The 11,936-nt window shown below is 39.2% G+C and overlaps 1 protein-coding gene across 2 annotated transcripts in view; it reads left to right on the top strand.

Moving 5' to 3' along the window:
- Positions 1 to 7,073: 7,073 nt before the first annotated feature.
- The window catches only part of LOC102775091 (signal transducer and activator of transcription 5B-like), a 34,354-nt gene continuing 29,491 nt past the window's right edge, over positions 7,074 to 11,936 (top strand). The window contains exon 1 of one of the 2 annotated variants that reach the window (XM_006773864.2): positions 7,074 to 7,312. The gene's annotated coding sequence lies outside the window, so the exon portion shown is untranslated. The remainder of the gene's footprint in view (positions 7,313 to 11,936) is intronic. The other variant, XM_006773865.2, reaches the window with a different exon arrangement.

Here is an 11,936-nt window from a genome sequence, read left to right as displayed (position 1 = left end):
CAGGGAGGGGGCGCGAGGGCCCCCGGCGCCCAGCCCTGGGAGCCGAGGGGCCACTCACACTTTCCCGGTGCAGTTCGAATAGCCCCGCCGCCCCCCTGCTGTTCCTCCTCCTCTCAAAAGCGGGGTCTGCGGCGGGTGGGTGGGCGAGCCCGAGGTGCCCGGGGGCAGGGGGTCAGCGGAGCGCCAGGGAGCAGAGCCTTATAAGGAGTCGAGGCAGCGAATACGAACGTGTCGTTGAGGCTCTGGGTGCGGGATCCCACATAGGCACCCGCCAGGCCCCGGCTGGTGCTTGCGTGAGGCAGGGGGATGCAGCGTATTCTATTTTTTTTTTTTCTAGCCCAGGATAAAGAGTAAAAAAAGAAAGAAAAAGTGCACCAGGGGTCGGGGTAGATAGAGAGTCGGAGGAAGGGGAGCCGTGTGTCCCCAAAGCTGGTCTGAGGCTGGAGGAATCTGGCAAGATGGTCAGGAAGGAACGTGTGTGGAGCAAGAGGCGATTGCAGACACTTGTAGCCAGCAGTGATGGAAATGGCCCGGGAGACACACAGGTGCCAGCCCTCAGGAGGCTGAGATGAGTGAGAACCACCAGAATTTTACAGGCGAAAAGAGAGAGCGGTCCTCTCTCTTTCCCGAGGGCCATGCCAGGTGCTTTTCCTTCTGGTCCCCTGTCATGCTGTCACAGCTGAAATAAACAAGCCGTGCTCAGAGCTCAGCGCTCAGAGCGGGCGGGCGACAGGAGGCCAGAGGTGGAGAGGGCACTGGCGGTGATGCCACCACGTTCTTGGATGGTGCAGAAGAGGAAACTGAGGCCCAGGCAGGTGGAGTGCGTGGCCTGCACAGGTCGCACAGCTGGGAGGGAGGTCGTGCGGGGACTGAAATGTCGGCCGGAGAGCTCGCCGATCAGTGCTGGTCCCAAAGCACAAGGAAGGAGTCGATCTTGGCCTGCGGAGAATTTCCTAAGTTGTCTCGGGAGTGCTTTGGGGGAATGAGTGCCCTTTGAAAGGACTAGTGTGTCATCAGATTATTAAACTGATCTTATGTCATTTTTTTTTTGTCAGTCTTCAAATGGTGTTTATCGTCCGCTTGTATCTTAGGTTTCCAAAGTGGTTGGATAGCCGCCTGGGCCATAATAAGCTTTCAGCTGTTGAGACTATTACCTCAAATAATTTCGTTGTCGGTCAATAGAGATAATAGAACTTCGCCTCTTTCTACACAGTTCTTCGGTTCTTGTGCCTTTGTTTATAGTCACTGGAAAAGGATGTATTTTATTTAGTGTGCCTTTCATCGTTTTTAGAAGACGATATATATTGTATTTAGCGTGCCTTTCGTGTTTTCTGATTTTATTTTGTAACACTCTGAACATTGGGTGGGTTCTGAGCATTTCCGACGGATTCCACATTTGAAGGTTTCTTTTAAGGCGTCGGTGTTTTTGTTTGTTTTGGTACCAATTTCCATCTCATGGAAGAGTACAGCTGTTAGAATTGATAGCATAAGTGGGAAAAGGGCTGCCGATTTGCAGAACAAATGTTCTGTGTGACCATTTGTGACGCCTGTCCTGTTGAATTAAAAGAGTACCACACCTTTGGTCAGGTAAGTGTTACCTAGCAGATGACTTGTTTTCTGTGGCCTTTGGGAGATGAACGTTTCGAGCACCTGGTTGAGACATCAAGGAAGGAATGGAGAGATCTTTCTTTAAAAACACAAAACATCAGAAAGAAGAAAAAAAAAAAGTTGATTTCTATCACCAGCAGTTTGGTTATTGCATAACTTGGAGCTAAACTCTGCACAACATCATTGCTGTATACCCAGCTACATAAGTTATTCCACCTTCTCACCAGGCCTTGCCTTTTCAGGATTCATATTTTTGTCAACAGGATATTAATATGGATTTTGTGTTCAGAAATTGAAGGTGGATGTGTTTCTTAGATGGGTACTTCATGATACATGTGATGGGAGGGGAAAACAGTGCTATCATTGTTTGGAGTGTTACAACACAAATATTTTGGTCAGCACTTCCTATTGTGGCCCAACTTCTCATTTCATCTTCATTTCCTTGCTCTCAGTTGATTTTTAAAAATGTTTGTATGTCCAAAAAACACATCAAGGTGTCATTTATTGCGCTTTTGGTATTTATGTCAGTTTTTGAAGTTCTGTTAAAATTCTTTCAAGTTACGTTCAAGTTATTTGTGACTTGTGTTAGGTTTATATTTATGAGTGTCCTTGACTTATTTTTGTGTCGGTAGGTAACATAGGTAGTCTTATAAAAGGAAGATGTTATAAGTAGGTAAATGATATGCTCAAGATTCGGTTGCAGGTTGCAGGTAGAATAAAAAAAAAAAAGCTTCACTATTCTAGTGCCCTACAAACATGTACGTATTCATAAAGTACTCACAGATTTCTGAATGTTCTTATGACCAGCGACACATTTTTCCTTTCTATTAGAATATAGATTACCACATTATTCCCATTTTCATTCACGGGTTTTGAGCATTTGAAACGTATTCTTTTAAAAAGTTATCCGATAACTCCAGGTTACTCTTCAGGAAAATATCCCTTTACTAGATAATGAAGTATCAAAATAGTTTGACTCGGGAACTTCTTAATAAAAATAATGTTTAGACGTTAGTTAGAAACTATCACTGTCCTCAATTTTGTGTGGTGTTTAAAGGAAAAAAAAAAAACTTTCCTTTAAATCTGAGCTGTGTTAATAGAACTGTTCTAAAATAAGAAATGTTTTTTCCCCCTGCAGTGTTAGAGAAACACAAGTTTTATGCTTCTTTCTGGGAATAGGAAGTCAGATTTAGCAATCTACTTTCCATTGATTCGACAGGTTTTGTTTGGTACATTTAAATTGTGAGCATCACAGTGATAAAAAGTTTTTTAAAATTGCATTCATTCTTAATTAGCATGTCCTTATTTTAAGTAGAGTATTGACATTGGATTTTTAAAAATTATTAATGATGATTCTTTACTATTGAAAAACCTAAGCCAGTTTGGAGAAGATTTTACATACTTAGATCTGTGCTAGTTTCACTAATCAAAGAGAGAAGTAATTTCAGGTGTTAGATTTTTAGTTGGTTGAATGAGACCCTCACTTTTGGTGGTTTCAGGGTTTTAGATGACGTTTTATTACTTTTGTTAGTTTTGGTCACACCCATGACTTCCTTGGAAGGTAACTTTGAGGTTTGGTTTCCTTTTTTTTTATGGTAATATTGGGGTGGGGGTGCTTCCTGTTTGTATTTTCAAAATTAGGTCCACATAGTAACCTTCTCCGGTGTCACATTTCAATTTTAAACAAAGACAAGCATCAGATGCCATGTGGTTCGTCTTTGACCTGTTGCGCTGCTTCATGACAGTTTTACTGAGCTCAGCCCGAATACCCAATTGGGAAGGCAAGGCCTTCCTGAAACTTGCCCCAGCTCTCTTCAAGATTTAGCAGCCTTGGAAGAACTCTTTAAAAACAACAAATCCGCAATTTTAAAAAAGTGAGGGGGGGGGTAGGAGGGGGGCAGCTACTGCCATCTGTTTCCTCCCAGGTACCTAGAAACTGCACAGCACTAGATGGGGCTGAATCGTGTTCTGTGGAGCCTTGGATGTCAGCTTTTAAAGAAGGGCTGCCCAGCCCGGCCGCTGTGGCTCAGTGGTTGAGCATCGACCCATGAACCAGGAGGTCACGGTTCAATGCCCGGTCAGGGCACATGGCCGGGTTTCGGGCTCGATCCCCAGTGTGGGGCATGCAGGAGGCAGCCGATCAATGATTCTCATCCTTGATGTTTCTCTCTCTCTCTCTTTCTTTCTCTCTCTCTCTCTCTCTCTCTCTCTCTGTCGCTCGAAAGGTTGCCCCTGCTTTATACAATATAGAGCCCCATGTATTAAACAGTGAATATGGCAATTTTTTCTGGCTTCACTTGAGAGCCATACAGAATGTCATGGAGGAGTCAAATAAGAGCAAGGAAACATTTAGGGGATGGTGGTAGAACTTTGGAGGAATCACCACCCTGAGCCGTAAACTCTCCCTTGACCCTCCCCAGTAATTTCCATGTGGTAGGTTACTGTTTATATGTATGTTGGAGTGTGAGTTACATGGAGCCTTGAGAAGTACGTTCTTGAAAGGGGCATGTGATAATGTTGTTTCAGACATTGAAGCAGGTGGTCTTTTCTGGGCCTTCAGCTGACTTGATTCTAAGAAGTGTCATGACTAAATAGACTCTTAATTTAATTGGCATTCAAATATGTTTGCCGTTTAGGGGCGCTTATCCTACATTTTCTTTCGGATCACGTTGCTAAAGGCAGTACTGCGTTAGCATGCTGTGCAGTGATGCATTATGTGATTTGCAAATGCACAATGGTTAATACATACAGAGTATCATAACCTCCCTTACCCCTCTCCCTTACTCAAGAAAGGAGAAGTTATAATTTGTCAGCTACTGGGTATTCTTTGAGTTTATTCATAATAGTTACATCCATTCCCATGTATTATAATACCATTAAGATGAAAAATACATATATTGATTGATAAGGAACATTTATTTATCTTCTGGAAGTTAGCTTGCAACATCTGGTCCGACACTCACTGTCCATTTAGTCTTCTCTTGCCTTTGACACTCTGACTAACTCTTTTTATTTTCCCAGATTTCTATTATGAAGAGAAATATCTCCATATTCTATGCACTGTGAGGTATTTGAAGTCAGCTTGTGCTGACTCATTTTTTAATTATACTAAGATACAGAGGATGGTTTGAGAGCAGTAATAAGATTCTCAGAAAATATAAAAACTTTCCTTTCTGACTCGTTAGAGAAAGGTTGGGGAAGACAAGGGGAAATACATCAATGAGCCAGTCAGTTGTTGTTATTTGTTGGGATGAATTTGGTGACTAAGATTTTCAGTGCCCATCAGGCTAGTAAAAGTGAGTTTGGCTTTACTCTGTAATGCTGACAGGACAAACCCAAGGGTTTTCTAATACTGCTTGTTTTCCCCTGGTAGGGGATTTTTTTGGCGTATGGGAAATCAAGCTGAAGTTACCAGTAACAGCCACATCCATGATTTGTACTAAAAGTGATGATTTCCGACTCTAGGCTATAGCTCTGCTTACTATGGGTTCCTCTGGGAAGACATACTCATTATTATGCCGTCTTTCAAAAAGCGATCAGAAAATTTATTAAAAAGTAACTCAGATTATGTCCAAAGCCTAAAAGTACAAACATGACAAAAATAATACCTAACACTGCCCATTTCCGGTGCCAAGCAGACAGTGTTAAAGCTCTTGCCATGTTTTCACTCATGATCCTCTGGCGGCCGGGGTGGGGTGTGGGGGGCGTTTATCCTCAGTCAAAAGATGAAGAAATGGCCACAGAGAAGTTAAGTAACTTGCCCAAGGTCACATTGCTAGTAATGACGGCGCTGGATCCAGATCCAGGCCACTTTGATTTCAGAGGCGCATTCCTAACCCTTGTCCTGCATAGGAGTGTGGGCAGCTGCAACTGTGCAGTAGGACAGTGGCTTCTTTAAGGCTCATATATTTTTATTTGTGTTCCAGAATGGACTCTTTTTTTTTTTTTTTACATAGAAAAACATTTAATATATTTGGGATTTTTTGAAGTTATGAACATGATACGCATTTTTTCCAACTAATGTATCTATTTCTGGTGGAAATTACATTAAAGCAGGGAGAGTCTTAGTTTTAACTGTAAGTTGTCCTGTGTTGTTCTTTCCCGAGCATTACCATATACACCACAGGAGAAGTGCTGTAAGCTGTCTTGTTGGCCTTTATTTACAAACAAAAGGAACTCTTGTGCCAATGTGACAGGTGACACAAGTGTTTGTTGGCCGAGGACTCAAGTATCCAGCTCATTTTCTTTACAGCTTTATTTTGAAGGGATTTATGGTCCCATTCTTGTTTTAGTAAAGCCACTAATTGTGATTTCTGAGATAGAAGGACTTAAGAATTTTAATTTGGGGGTGGGGGTGAAGGCAGCTGAACAAATTGCTGTGCGTTTAGGGCGAGGCAAATGGTCATTAGAAACCAGCCCAAGAAACATATTCCTTTTCATATCTGATGCTTATTTCCTCTGAGCACTTTCCCTTGGAGGTGGATTGTGGAGTTAAATCTTGAAGCTATAATTCACAAGACTCTACATTGTGCATTGTAGAGCCTCATTCCTAAAGTGTAGTGATTTGAATTTGAAAGATCAAGTCGGGGGTGAGAAAAAACTTTAATTCCCTGAGCAGAGAGTATAAACTAGTTCAAATAAACAGAGGATGTTAGCTTCCAGGATTGTCAAACTGTCACCTTTGACCAGGGTTGAATTTTCTTTGAATGTTGACAAAAGTTACAGTGTCAGTGGAAAAAGCTTCATGTGAAGTATCTATAACTCAGAATTTCCTTATGTTTGTGTCAGTGAGATCCTACAATTAACGCTTTTTAACATGTCTGTTGAGTCTAGGAAGCCTTCCGTGGGGTTTTCCAGCCTTTGGGTGGGAGTAAATTAGAAAGCTTATGAAAAACTGTTTTATGTTGTCTAACATTCAGAGCCTGTAGCTGGTGGCAAATCGCTACTGTTTTTGTAAAGAATGGGATTTGAAAATCCAACCTGCGGGACATGTCTTAACTAAGCAAGACTCACAGATGTCATTGTAGGATTTATAAAAAGAAACTGCTTAGCACTGAATCTGTTGAGGTACTAAAAATTGGAATTTTTTCAGCTTTATCATAGAGCATTCTTCAAAATGTAGTCATCCATCGTTTAGGTAAAATTACCTCTCAGAAATAATGCTAATTCTATTTTTTTTGTTTCCTGTTTCTAAAAATCTCTTGGTCATCTTTGAGGCTTGAGGAAAGTAGCAAACTGGAGATTTACAGAAATAAGCAGCTCTTTACAAAATGTAACCGTCAGTTTACCCGGTGGGTTTATGTTTTTTAGGATTTGTGATCTGTTTCTGGTAGAAAATGAGGGAGAATTATAGTGAGACTTGGACATTGTAGAGCCTCATTCCAAAAGGTATGGGAGGTCTCATATATAGAGATGCAATGCAAATATTCCTTCTTTTTATGTTGTTATTGGTTCAGCTATGTAGTGATAAATGGAAACCCTGAAGCTTATCCTAAGATGAGTGTATCTTGTGATGAGTTTAAATAGCAAGCGAAGATACTAAATTCACTGTGATGTGAATAGAGATTGGCCTTCCTCCTTAGCTGTTGAAGGTATTAAAACAAAATGGAAAACATTTGGCTTCCTGAGTGACATGGCTGCAGTCAACATGCTGAGCTGGTGCTGAAGCATGAACCCTTGATTTTGCAACACCAGAGCAAAGCACGTAAGTTTAAAGGGATGGGTCCGTAAGTAAGATAGCTCATTACCTTAAGCGCACATTTTAAGTTTTGTCCTAGAAATGTGACGTCGTCCGAATTTATGGATTTGAATTTTTATTACCCAAATGTGAAGTCTTGTTTGGACAAAACTTAGCATTCTATTCCAGTTGATTGGTACATTTGAACAGGACAAACTTAAAACAGTGGCTTTTATGGAACAACTCATAAAAGAATATATTGAAATATACATATTCATATACAATATGCATACATCTTAAAAACTTCTTTATGCTCAGAATGCCAGAAACCAAAGGTAAATGACAAAATAAGGAAAAAAAAAATTTTTTTATCCTCACCTGAGGATATTTTCCCATTGATTTTTAGAGAGAGTTGGAAGACAGAGGGAAAGACAGAGAGAAATATCAGTGTGAGAGAAACACATCAATTGGTTGCCTCCTGCACGTGCCCCGACCAGGGCGGAGCCTGCAGCTGAAGCGCCTGCCCTTAACCAGAATTGAACCCGGGATCCTCTGGTCCATAGGCCGATGCTCTATCCATTGAGCCAAACCAGCTAGGGCAGAAAAGTATTTTTAAAAATATATATTTTATTGATTTCAGAGAGGAAGGGAGAGGGAGAGAGAGAGAGAGAAACATCAATGATGAGAGAGAATCACTGATCGACTGCCTCCTGCACGCCCCAGTTGGGGATCAAGCCTGCAACCCGGGCATGTGCCCTGACAAGGAATTGAACCGTGACCTCCTGGTTCATAAGTTGATGCTCAACCACTGAGCTACTGGCTAGGCAGACTAACAGCATCGAAAAAATAAAAACATTGTTGCTTAGGAATATGAGGGAAACTGACAGTTCATGACTCGTTGGTTGAAATGTAAATTGGTGCTTTTTTGAAGTTTGATATGTGTATTGAGAGCCTTAAAAATGTCCCTATACTTTTATCTAACAGTTCCATTTAGATGACAGAATCTCGAATGTGTTCAAAGATTTGTATACAAGGCCATGCCTCATCGTGTTATTTAAAATAGCAATAAATTGGAAAACAACTCCATGTTCAGCATTACAGGATTAATGAATTTTAAATTTAGGAATTTCTATACAATAGAATACTATTCAGCAGTTTCAAATCATGTTATGAAAAATATTTAATGACTTAGGTAAGGTTTATAATATATTACTAAATGAAAAAGCAAATTATAGCCCTGCTGGCGTGGCTCAGTGGTTGAACATAGCCCTATGAACCAGTCACAGTTCGATTCCCAGTCAGGCCATATGCCCAGGTTGCGAGCTTGATCCTCAGGGTGGGGCGTGCAGGAGACAGCCAATCAATGATTCTCTCTCATCATTGATGTTTCTATCTCTTTCTCCCTCTCCCTTCCTTTCTGAAATCAATAAAAAAATATTTTTTTAAGAAGCAAATTATTTTTTAAAAATCACATACAATTGTGCTTGGAAAAAAGAATAAGCATTAAAAAAAGATTTCTTCTGGGTTGTGAGATTCCAGATATGTGTGTGTGCGCACTTCCTAGCATTTCCTGTTCATTATTACCTGTTTAATGAACAGGAAATACTTTTACACTCAAGAAAAAAGTTACTTTAATGAATTGATAAAGAAATTGTGATATTTATATTCTTTCTTTATATATAATGGAGTGTTATTCAGCCATAAAAGTAAGGAAATCCTGCCATTTGTGACAACATTGATGAACCTTGAGGTCATTATGCTAAATGAAATGGCAGACAGCGAAAGACAGATATTACATGATCTCACTTAAATATAGATATAATAATAATAAAAACAACAGCTCATAAAAATAGCAGATTGGTGGCTGCCAGGGGCTGGGGGTGGGGGAATGAGTGAAGGTGGTCAAAGAGTACAAACTTCTGTTGTAAACTCTGGGGATGTAGTATGCCGCATAGTGACTATAGTTAACAATGTATTGTATAATTTAAAGTTGCTAACAGAGATATTAAAAGTCCTCACCCCCCCACACACACAAATTGTAACTAGGTGGTGGATGTGTTTACTAACCTTATTGTGGTAACCATTTTGCAATACATCAAATCATTGTACATGCACACTTTAAACTTCCACAGTGTTATATGTCAATTGTATCTCAATAAAGCTGCGGGGGAAGTAATTTTTTAAATGACATTTGTGTATTGATTTATCTTAGAATAAACAACCTGTTTTTGTTTTCAGTTAATGTTTCCTTTTTAGGAACAGAAAAATGAGTAATCTGCATTTGTGTTAACTATTTGGCATGGTATACTTATTTAGTATGATTAGATGACGTATTTTGTTGAGGAGCTATATTAAAATCATTACCATTGTATTCAACATTTTCAGAGTTAAAATAATTTGAACTTGAGCAGTGAGTTATTTCCTATACTTGGTGGAATGCTTCATAAACTGATAACAAATTATATTGTTTTCTAAATATGATAAAGAAATTATAATGTTTTACATACTTGTGTATGTGCTCTGCTAAGCTACTATTCCTTTCATGTTGAAGGTGTGTGTTTGTTGTTGTTTTGACTTTTGGGGGAAAAAAAACAGGCTTAGTTTATTTTAACTTCTTACAACCCCGAGCATTGTATTATTTCAATATATTTCCTGCACTTGTTGTTGTACTGCTTTCTCTTCCATGATGATACCTACAAAGGTTGCTAGGTTTCTTTTCCTTGTAATTCCATTAGTCATGCCTAATGACTCCTCTAAATGTTTGTTATGGTATTCATTTGGGAATATCTGGTAAAGGAAATGTCTAGCAAAAGATACTTTCTCTTGGGTATATGTTATTAGTAACACAAAAGATGTGTTCTGACTTAATTAAATTTACATTAAGTAGTTTATTTGTAACTAGATTTGAGGAGTTTAAAGAAGAAAAAGGGAAATAAACTAGAAGTTGATGTTTTAGGAGAATTCTGGAGCCATAGCTGCTTAGGTCTTTATTACTTTGCAGCAAATAAAATTACAATCTTAAAAAAAAACACCACATGTATTTTTTGAGCCCAGCAGAAGACTTACTTATTTTATGTAAATGTCATCTCAGTAAAAATCTACCTTAGATTATGCCTTATAATTTATTGTAATGAAATTTGCTGTAACAGAATTTTATTTTAAGTTAGTTTTGAGACTACTAAAGTATAAAAGAAACCAGGTAGTATCTTTTAATGCTTTTAAAACCTAAATCCATACGTAGTTAATTCAAATTCATAAAGATAAATATTTTCACATATTGAAAATAAAATTATAGCCCTAGCTGGTCTTCCTCAGTGGATAGAGCATCAGCCTGTAGACGAAGGGTTGTGGGTTTGATTTTGGTTAAGAGCATGTATCTCAGTTGCAGGCTCGACCTCCAGCCCTGGTCGGGTGTGTGTGTGAGACAACAAATCTGTGTTTCTCTCTCACACGGATGTTTCTCTCTCTGTCTCTCCCCCTCCCTTCTACTCTCTCTGAAAATCAATGGAAAAATGTCCTCAGGTGAGGATTAAAAGCAACAACAACAAAAATGGCCAACAGTTGGATTCCATAAAAAAAAAAAAAGAAAGAAAGAAAGCCATAAACATATTGCCCAATATGCCTTCATTAACAAACCTGTTAATTTTTTGGTTCTTTTTGCTTATAACTTCTTACCTCCTGTCTCCTGAAAATTTGATGATCTCATTTAATCCAAAATTATGTTTTCCTTTGGTTCCAGTTTATTTGTAGTTGCTGATTTATCACTGTGATATTATTGTGACCCGTTAGCCCAGTTTCTTCTCTTACGTGTCTTAGACATCTTCACCAAACCATGAGGCATTTTATAAATCATTTAAATTAGGGGGCCTCAAATTTAGCATCGTATATTTTATAATAATAGCATCAATTAATTCGACAACATATTTTAAAAGTGATACCTAAAATGATTTATCGCTGTCTGCAGGAAAACTAGTTAGTTACTTGTTTGTGTTACTTGTCTTTATCCGATTTTGAGAACTTGGCTATCCTCACAAAGATACGTCTTTTCCAATCTGTAAATCTGAAGGTTATCTTCTTCTTAAAGGAGTTCAATGTATGTGAGATTCAAAAGACTGCAAAAAACAAACAAAAAACACCTTCTTTCAGACGTTAACATAATTTTGTTGGAAACTCTTTAATTTGCTTTTTGTCTCTCAGTTGCTAGAGGGCTTTTTGAAGTTTTATGTGTGGGAGGGTGGTGTTTAAAATACCTCCAAGGTGCCCAGCCCGTGTGGTTCAGTGGTCGAGCCAGGAACCAGGAAATTGCAGTTGGAGTCATGGTCAGGGCACATGCCTGGGTTGCAGGCTCGATCCCCAGTAGGGGGCGTGCAGGAGGCAGCTGATCGATGATTCTCTCTCATCACTGATGTGTCTATTTCTCTCTCCCTCTCCCTCTCTCTGAAATTAAATAAATAACTAAATAAACTAAATAAACTAAAACACCTCCACAGTAAGTAAAGAAATGTATTCCAAAGTTTTATAGTAATTTGGCTATTTAAGTAAGACTTAGTACGAAGTAAGTATTTGTTGACGAGTGAATGAATGGGCTGTACAATCACACCTGCTTTTTAAGGCACAGTTAGACAACACCGTGACCCATTAAACTAGATAT

Source organism: Myotis davidii, unplaced genomic scaffold (assembly GCF_000327345.1).
Source record: "Myotis davidii unplaced genomic scaffold, ASM32734v1 scaffold1527, whole genome shotgun sequence".
NCBI lineage: Eukaryota > Metazoa > Chordata > Mammalia > Chiroptera > Vespertilionidae > Myotis > Myotis davidii.
Note: the sequence above shows the minus strand (reverse complement) of the source record. Positions and strands in the feature narration are given on the sequence as shown.